At 35.6% G+C, this 10,666-nt stretch overlaps 1 pseudogene; it reads left to right on the forward strand.

Moving 5' to 3' along the window:
• Nucleotides 1-2,654: 2,654 nt before the first annotated feature.
• On the forward strand, nt 2,655-9,119 carry LOC127417836 (E3 ubiquitin-protein ligase TRIM39-like; annotated as a pseudogene).
• Nucleotides 9,120-10,666: the final 1,547 nt, after the last annotated feature.

The following is a 10,666-nucleotide window of genomic DNA, read 5'->3' on the forward strand; positions in this document are numbered from 1 at the left end:
TTACTATGTCAATGTGCTGTTTTAATCTCACCAAACTATAGTTTCACTAAAGAGTTATGTGCTCTGATAGAGCTGTCTCTGACTTTACTTGAACCATAGCTGTTACATATTCAAAAAAATAAACACAAAGAAAATAAGACATTTAGTCATTACATTTACTATTAAGTCTAATAGTACAGCTTTTTTTGTTTATTTTTATTTTGTGTTTATTTTTTTCATATTATATTTTGTTAGCTCAAAGAGAGTGAGCATATGTTTAGGTAAATTACCTGGACTGATCATGAGCAATTAAGTGCTGTGAAACAAGTTTAAGCAACACTGAAAACCTTAATAAGTTGACTTTACTCGATTGAGTAAACTCCTTCCCTCAGTTGAATTGAGTCATGTAACTTGTTCATATAGAATGAACTTGACTATATAAGTTAAGGTAATTGGATGCAAGTAGACTTAAAAGATTTGCTGTTTAAATGTTGTTTCTACTTAATAATTTTAGTTGAAAGCACTCAAATTTAGATCATGCAATAATGCACTTCAAATAATTCAAGGTCAATCATTAAAGCTACACTATGTAACTTTTTTTGTTAAAAAATAACATTTTATTAATGAGAGAATGCAACAAAAATCCATCTTACAAACCAAGTCTTTACCCAAATACACTTTGATAAACCTATAATAATGATTTATATTTTAGAGCTGTCGGGACGGATTTAGTGAGAAATTGCATACATATGTAATTCGCCCGTGCGTGTTGACGTCATATCCGTACACAGAGAAAATAAGCACCGGCTACTGTAGCGCATGTATGGTATGGGAGTAGCTGAAGCTGAAAATTTGTTGCCACAGTGAATGAGAAAAATGTACCATGGATCATTCAAAATGGCAAACCTTCAGGGAATCACTTTGTAAAAACAAAGAAACCCCGAACAAAACAGAGTCTACAAGCAAAAAGGGAAAACGACAGAGTCCGTAATAAAACCCGAATCAACTTCGGCTTGGCTTTTCAGAGGTGGCGACAACTCCGAGATCTGAAAGGATTTAAAAGTGACCCAGAGATGGCTTTTTTCTTCCTCAACAGGTAAGATATTTTATTGATATGGTTTATGTATAGTTGTGTAATCACACACACACTCACGTTTACGTGTGTAGTAAAATACAATAATTATACTGTAATAGGTGCAGAAATTTTCACTTGCTTGCACACGTGTGTATTTTTCTTTATAACGGCAGTCATTTATATAAATAAATCCTTTAGCCTTAGGCTTGCCAACGACATGTGAGTCTTGAAATGATGTTGACCACTGGTTAGTAACAATGACAATCTATAAATGAGTTACTATCATGGTCTGTTTGGCCAGAATATCCTGCAGTTATAAAAACTTTACAACATTTGACCTTATCAGACTAGCAATCGTTATGTCTAATGTTAATGAACGTTGCCTAACTTTGTAACGTCATTTATTTCAAATAAGTCAAAACAACAGCATAAGATATGGCACTTATCTGCTCAGATGACATGTTTTCAGATATCCATCTTTTCTTTTCCTTTCGTTTGTTATTTATTTGTCCATTCACTCTGATATGATGTCCTGTATCCAGTGTACACCGGTGCCTCGAACCACATTCATCTGCACAGAGGAGCAGAGCCAAAACACAACCAAAACAATGTTCTTCCGCAAGGCGCATGCAGTTTTATTTTATTAACCGCTAGAGGGCCAAAAGTTACATAGTGTAGCTTTAAATAAACTTAATTCTCCACTGAAATGCATATATACCTACCTTTTCTTCAGTTGCACATGCACAAGGTGAACTGAAATAAAATTAACTAGGTACAACTTGACCAAAGGGGACACAGATCACCCATGGTGTCATCACACGAAACAACTCTTTGCAACAAAACAACATAAATAATACTACTATGTATAAAACTACTATGCATTCTTTATAACAACTATAAAACAACAATTTAAATGCCCATAAGTTCTCTATGACCAAAGAAACATAATTAAATTATTCAAGTTATTATGGGTATTCCTCATAGCCTCAATTTTGTACACAGTCCTTTGAGTTATTGACACTTAAAAATTTTAAGATATATAAGTTCAAGGAACATAGATATTTGAGTTATGAGCGCAAAACTTAAGACAGCTTGTTTTTTCCAGTAATGTCAGCATTTGGGTTTATAGCATATGAGGCTGCTAAAACCTGACATTCAACTCAGATAAGGGAGGAGCTAAAAGTGTGCACTGTAAATACTTTAGGTGAAAGTAAAACTTTAACCTTGAAAGTGAAATTAACAGTCTGGAAGGCATTAAACTGTTTATCTTTTGAAACAAAAGAATATTTTATTTAGACAACTGCAGTCAGAATAAAGTTGATATTCAGCTATGTGATTAAATTATAAGAAAATTTTCCATGAACAGTTTTTCAGTGTTAATAGACAGGTTCATTTTAAGGTGGGCAGTAATTTAAACATGATTCAACTACTGGTTGTTTACAATACTGAAATAATATCAGAACTGTATTAAAACTGCCTTTTGATTTCTTTGTGAGGTAAAGTTTGTTTTGTCATTTTGTCAGTAGCAACCTTTAAGTCATGAGAAAAAAATTGCTTTTACATTAGCTGTGTGCTGACTTTTTCATGAACGGGACGAACAATGGCAGAATCTTTACCAACAGCACCAAAACAAAGGAAGACCATGGAAAAGATTATAGAAATACCTTCATGTAAGTCAGTAACACAGAAATGTAAATATTTTCCTCATTCCTCAGAATAGTTTGCTTAAAAATAAAATTCTGTCATTATTTACTGACTCTCATGTTATTCCAACCTCATAAAGTATGCTGTTGTTGTTTTTTTCATGAAACACAAGAGACATTTTTAAGAATTTTTAGATACATCTTTATACAGAGACAGTTCATATGGGAGCGTCCCAATCAGCAATCTAGTTCAGAAGCAAAAGGGATAGTTCACCCAAAAATGAAAATTCTCTCATGATTTACTCACCCACATTCCATCCCAGATTTGTATGACTTTCTTTCATCTGCTGAATACAAATGAAGATTTCTAGAAGAATATCTCAGCTCTTTATGGCCACACAATGAAACTGAATGGTGGCCAGAACTTTGAAGCTCCAAAAAGCACATAAAGGCAGCATAAAATATTCTATATGACTCCAGTGGTTAAATTCATGTCTTCAGAAGTCATATGATAGGTTTGGGTGTGAAACAGATAAATATTTATTTCACAATAAATCTCTACCATAAACATTAAAGCCAAATTTGACTGTAAATCTTCACTTTCACTTTCTTCATTTGTTTTTGGCGACAAAAACCACTTGCCGGGCAGAGAGAAGATTTTATAGAAAAAAGGAGTTAAGTATTGATCTGTTTCTCACCCAGACCTATCATATCGCTTCTGAAGATATGGATTTAACCATTACTTTTATGCTGCATGAAATTTTACTGTGTGAACTCCAAACTCTGAAATCTGTGTTCAGGTTAAAAAATGGACAGCGTTGACATCATTGGTTCTCACATGTGTCACAACCGAACATGAGAATGGAGAATGAGATTTGACAGATATAGCAGAGGGGAATATTTCTGAAAATAAAGACTTAAATTCCGGCTTGTTCCTCACACAAAGCTATCATATTGCTTCAGAAGACTTGGAATATTGTGCAAGTTTTATGGATTTCTATGATTATTATTATTTTATTTTATTTTTTCACTTTTTAGAGCCTCAGTCCCCATTCACTTTCATTGAATGGAAAAGAGCAAACTGAACATTCTGTTAAAAACCTCCTTATGTGTTCCACTAAAAAATTTCTCTTGTTTTAGTCATGACATCATACAGTGGTCCCCTAACTGAAGAGCTCCAGTGTTCCATCTGTCTAGATGTATTCACTTATCCAGTCACCATTCCATGTGGACACAACTTCTGTAAAACCTGCCTGAAAGAGTGCTGGGACAATAGTCAGGACTGCTGCTGTCCATACTGTAAAGAAACATTCAGTAAAAGACCTGACTTCAAGATCAACACAGCACTTAGGCAGGTCGTGCAGCTTTTGCAGGAAAAATCTGGTCTGAGAAAGTTCTGTGAAGTTCTCTGCGACTTCTGTAATAACAGAAAGCTGAAAGCCGTGAAGTCTTGTCTGGTGTGTCAGAGCTCTTACTGTGAGACTCACCTGGAACCTCATCACAGAGTCCAGCATTTAAAGAAACACAAACATTGATACTGTAGAGAATCTGGAGGACTACATATGTTTTGCAGAGATGATCAGACATGTGTGTGTGTGATCTGCTCTGTCACAGACCACAAGACTCACAACACTATTCCGATAGAGGAGGAGAGTGTAGAAAAGTAGGCACGTGTTACTTACACATTAAAAATGTTGAACTGTTTTATTAAAAAAACAATTAAATCTAAATTCAGCAATATCACACTTGCGGTTGTGCTAATGTACTGAATATCAGCACGGCTGTGATTCAGCAATAGACACGAAGCTGCAGATAATCACAGCTGCTCTGATGTTCAGAATTGAAAACATAGTTGCAATTGTGATATTGCTTTTAATTCAACAGCTCCACGAACAAGATTTGAATACTGAGTAATTTATATTTGGGACACAATCCTAGTAATAGGGACAGTGAAATGTTTCAGTTACATTTTAAGAAATTTCAGCACTCTTAGAATGCCACTTGTCTAATCAGATTAGAGGACAGGAACTAACGTGATTCCACACACCCGGCCCCAAATAAGGCTGATTAAGCCCAAGAGGGATAAGGCCGACCGGAGGCGGCAGTGCGACAGAGAGAGAGTTACGGACAGCTGTCCGACACCTGTGTGTGTGTGTGTGTGTGTGTGTGTGTGTGTGTGTGTGTGTGTGTGTGTGTGTGTGTGTGTGTGTGTGTGTGTGTCTTTTTGGTTAAGTTCATTTATTAAAATATTATTCATATAGTCAAGCCGGTTCTCTCCGCCTCCTTTCCATTGAACTGTGTTACACTGTTGTATTATCATAAAATATTCGTTTTTTTCTCTTGTCTATAGACTCAGCTAATAAAGACACAGACAGATTTCCAGCAGATGATCCAGGACAGAATGAAGAAGATTCAAGGTGTTAAACATTCAGCAAATAATTGAAAAAAAGTGAGTTCAGAAAATAATTATGTTAGTTGACAAATTTTTGAACAAACTAGGAACCAAACACAATGCAATTTTAGTGACAAGCACTCAAAATTTTTTCCACACTAAAAGTGAAAATGATGCACAATGTGACAGTCGCAGCCAATCAGAAGATTTTCAATGAACTGGTATGTGGTGCAGGATTTTAGACCAGTGAGATTTCACAATAGCCAGAGCTATGCAAAAAGGGGTGCAGTTCCAATCATCTCGTTTGGACACGGTGTAACTTGAAATGAACATTTCGGACTTTAACTCCTCCTACAGCTTTTCACCAGTCTTCCACTCATCTGTCCATCCATCCATCCATCCATCCTTTTAAAACTATTTTAACTTTTAGACAAGGCTTTGTCAAGCCAGCATTCAAAGTTGATCTTGACAAACTTTCCTCTTACATTTGAAGTTAGAAATTACATGCATTATAATGTTTCGATTTCCCTTATAAATAAAGGTACTAAATTAAAAATAAAAACTTAGACTTGTTGATTCTGAGTATTATTCTTTCATTTGATCTTTTCATTTGATCTGATTTATTAGAAAAACACAAAGCAAGCGAAAGCAGAGAGTGTTGAGCTTTGCACGGCTCTGGTGTGCCCCGTTGAGAGATGTCAGGCTGAGCTGCTGAAGATGATGGAGGAGAAGCAGAAAGCAGTAGAGAAATGTGATGAAGCTCATTAAAGATTTGGGACAGGAAATCACTGGGATCAAGAGGAGAGAAACTGAGCTGGAGCAGCTCTCACACACTGAAGATCATCTGCACCTCCTACAGGTCAGTGTCATTCTCTCTGATCAATCAGAATGCTTTACAGCAGATGTCTTTAACAGGGGTCTTCGGAAGTCATAGGTGTCATTTATGGGTGGGACAGGTGTGACATGCCCCAACCATTTGCCTAGGCCAATTTTGTACCCACCACCACAATAGCTTTTGTCAGGGATGTCCCTAATTCAGAGGAAATCTCCAGTTCTTGAGGAGGTTCCATTTCATTCATGTGTGTTTTAATAAGTGGCGAAACGGGGATAGAATGTGTTATTTTGAATACGAGTGTTTGATGTGGCTGTTATCAGTAGCCTAGCCGAAAAGTGATAGCGGGCTGCAGTGTTCTCTTGTGCACACAGAATGTTTAATGGCTTTTACAGTGTAAGCATCATAACAAAGTGTATAAATACGTTAGTATGGGTCTATATACGTCTTATGATAGACCAGTCTTTAATTGCGACACTTAAGTTTACACAGTATGTAACATGGGGTCCCTGTTCCATCTCACCATCCTGTATGACAGAATAAAAGTTCCCATGCTAAGGGTTTCTCCTATCTCTTGCTGTAGATCTACATTCATTAGCACATTCATTGGTGAGAGAAAAATAAGTGATGTACATAAAATTCTTATATTAATCTTTTATATATTTGACTGTTCTTGTATAATCCTTAAAGGGATAGTTCACCCAAAAATGAAAATTCTCTCATCATTTACTCACCCTCATGCCATCCCAGATGTGTATGACTTTCTTCTACAGAGCACGAATGAAGATTTTTAGAAGAATATCTCAGCTCTGTGAGTCCATACAATGCAAGTGAATGTTGGCCAGAACTTTGAAGCTCCAAAAACCATATAAAGGCAGCATAAAAGTAATGCATACAACTCCAGTTGTTTAATCCATGTCTTCAGAAACGACATGATAGATGTGGGTGAGAAACATATCATCACTTAAGTCCCTTTATTATAAATCTTCAACTTTAACCAGCCCCGACCAGTAAGTCGCAATATGCACGAAGAATGTGAATCGCCAAAAGAAGAAAAATGTGGAAGTGGAGTTTTATAGTAAAAGAGGACTTAAATGTTGATCTGTCTCTCACTCACACCTATCATATCGCATCAGAAAACATTCCGAAGATTTTTATGCTTCATTTATGTGCTTTTTTTAAATTCTGGCCACTAATCACTTGCATTGCATGGACCTACAAAGCTGAGATATTCTTCTAAAAATCTTTGTTTGTGTTCTGCATAAGAAGTCATACACATTTGGGATGGCCTGAGGATGAGTAAAAGATAAGAGAATTTTCATTTTTGTGTGAACTATTCCTTTTAACCTGCAGTCTACAATCCAAAATACTGATATATTTACAGAAAACTAATCTCTCATTGTTAATAGTCTCCACAGAGCTGAGGAGGATACGGCAATATGCAGATAGAATGTGTGATCTGCACTGATCGCTCACATTCACAAAAAAAAGGTGCACTAAGTAATTTTTAGTTTGTTTCGATCATGGGCGATATGATAGTGGTCTTTTGCTGCCTTCACGTGCTATCAGAATTATCATAAATACAAGTTTCCCACTCGGAAGTTGCACATGAACGACCCCTCGATACCAGAGTTTCCGAGATAGGAGGAGTCGTAAACTTTCAACATGGTGGAGGAGAGTACGGTTTTTGTAGTGAATGACAGGTTTTATGAATTTTTCTAAATACAGCTAATTGTTAATGCTTGCGGTTTCTGTCACATTCATTTATGTATATCAGCAACCATTTGATGCATGTTGTGCATTTTTACCCCGTGAAAATAGCTTGTGTTTGACCAAAATTCCATTATCATCAGCAAGCTAACTGAGTGATATGTGTTATGGTATCAAAATAAAAGTCCCTCAAGAAATATGGATGAATGAACGTGGCGTCGTCCATGTTTCCTGTTCTTTCCGACAACAAAGCACATGAAAATGACGTACTCATAATTACTACTTCAGAAGTGGGAAGTAGGATAATTCTGATAGCACCAAGGCAGCATTTATACTGACACCTGTCTACATGGTTGCATCATCACACAAAAGCAAATGTTTTTACAGTTACCAATGCTATTGTAGAAATACCCCATTTGCAGGCATATTTGACACCCATAAATAATTAATTCTGCTATCAAAAGTGACGGACAAGTGAAATTAGTTTGGCTTCTGAAGTGATCTACACATGGCTGCTACATGAGGAGGGACCAACTTTATGCAGAATAAAACAGCTCTTTCTCATGTATACATGATGTTGAAACATTTTTGAAAATGTCATTTGAATTTGATCAACTAACATGTGTTTTTTTTTCATACTAAAATTATACACCACTTTAGTCAGAGTAAACTTGACTCTATTGAATGAGAATGTCATGACTAAGCATTGACTACATTTACATGTTTTATGAAGGACCAAAGCTATACATAATTATCACTGATTTCATTTGTGTAAAAGATAACACTGATATAATTTTAAACATTCAAAAGTATTATTAATTTCTTTAGGTGTAAAACTGTGTGGAAAAAAATTACTAAGTGCACCTTTAAATTCATAAACATGTCAAAATATTTGAATGGTGAAGAAGATTCATATTCTGTGTTCTTTATCTCAGTGGATGTGACTCTGGATCCTGATACAGCTCATCCAAATCTCATCCTGTCTGATGATGGAAAACAATTGACACATGGAGACATTGAGCGTGATCTTCCAAACAACCCAGAGAGATTTGATAGAGATCCCTGTGTCCTGGGAAAGGAGGGGTTCTCCTCTGGGAAATTTTATTTTGAGGTTCAGCTGAAGGAAAAGACTAGCTGGGGGTTAGGAGTGGTCAAAGAATCCATCAACAAGAAGGGGATGATCTTATTTAGACCTCAAGATGGATTCTGGCTTGTGGGTTAAAAAGTGGACATATAGGTGATGATGAGTCCCTGAATGTCTTAGTAGTGCCTGAAAATCCACCTGTCTTTCTCTCTCTGAAGCCACTGAAGGTGGGGGTGTTTGTGGATTATGAGGAGGGCCTGATCTCCTTTTATGATGTGGAGTCTAGAAAGCATGTCCACTCTTTTACTGGTCAGTCTTTCACTGAGAAACTCTATCCATATTTTAATTATAATGGTAAAAATTCAGACCCACTGATCATCTCACATGTCAATTACAATAAATGAATTCACATCCTAATTATGAAACATACATTTAAATACAAATGCCCTTTTAAAACTACATTGTGAATCTGTTGAATAAACACCTCTTTCACATCTGGCTAGATGCAAATAGGTTTATAGGACACAATACAATGGACCCTTTTCACAGACTGTGATTACTCGTTTCCACCTTATTTAGCATATTAAATCTAGCAAACTTTTTATATTTGCAATCCTTTCATTATATAGAGTAAATTTGTAACATTATACTTTATATTATATTACTCTGGATTCCTGGAATTTTTCAAAACTATATGATAGGTGTGGATGAGGAACAGATCCATATTTAAGTTCTTTTTTTACTATAAATGTCCACCTTTGACCAGCCCCAACCAGTAGGTGGCAATATGCACGAAGAATGCGAATCACCAAAAAAAAAAAAAAAAAAAAGAAAGAAAAAAAGAAGACTATAAAAAGTGAAAGTGGAGATTTATAGTAAAAAAAATAAAAAGGACTTAAATATTGATGTTTCTCACCCACACCTATCATTTTGCATATGAAGACATGGATTTAACCACTGGAGCTGTATGGATTACTTTTATGGTGACTTTCTATGCTTTTGGATCTTCAAAGTTCTGGCCACCATTCACTTGCATTGTATGGACCTACTGACACAATACAATGGGCCCTTTTCACAGACTGTGATTACGCGTTTACACCTTATTTAGCATCGTAAATCTAGCAAACTTTTTATATTTGCAATCCTTTCATTATTTAGTGTAAATTTGTAACATTATACTTTGTATTATATTACTCTGTATTCCTGGAATAAGTTTTTCAAAGCTATATGATAGGTGTGGATGAGGAACAGATCCATATTTAAGTTCTTTTTTTACTATAAATGTCCACCTTTGACCAGCTCCAACCAGTAGGTGGCGATATGCATGAAAAATGCGAATTGCCAAAAAAAAAAAGAAAAAAAAAAGAAGAATATAAAAAGTGAAAGTGGAGATTTATAGTAAAAAAATATTGTTTTTTTTTTTTTTTTTTTTTTTTAAAGGACTTAAATATTTATGTTTCTCACCCACACCTATCATTTCGCATCTGAAGACATGGATTTAACCACTGGAGTTGTATGGATTACTTTTATGCTGACTATATTCTTTTGGACCTTCAAATTTCTGGCCACCATTCACTTGCATTGTGAGGACCTACTGACACAATACAATGGGCCCTTTTCACAGACTGTGATGACGCGTTTCCACCTTGTTTAGCAGCGTCAATCTAGCAAACTTTTTATGTTTACACATTTTTAATGATTTAGTGTAAATGTATTACAATATACTTTGTATTAAATAATCCTGGATTCCTGGAATAAATTTTAAAATACGGCTACTACAGTCGTTATCTCATTGTTATCTTGCTCCTTGCCATTTTGCTTATTGTTTTATTCCTTAGTGGTTTGTGATGTCGGGAATGTACAATATTCAAAATAAAGAAATATTGTTTAAATAAAAATAAATAAATAAAACCCCGCACTTATCACTCTCCACACCCATATGTCGCTGTAA

Source organism: Myxocyprinus asiaticus, chromosome 27, assembly GCF_019703515.2.
Source record: "Myxocyprinus asiaticus isolate MX2 ecotype Aquarium Trade chromosome 27, UBuf_Myxa_2, whole genome shotgun sequence".
Taxonomy (NCBI): Eukaryota; Metazoa; Chordata; class Actinopteri; order Cypriniformes; family Catostomidae; genus Myxocyprinus; species Myxocyprinus asiaticus.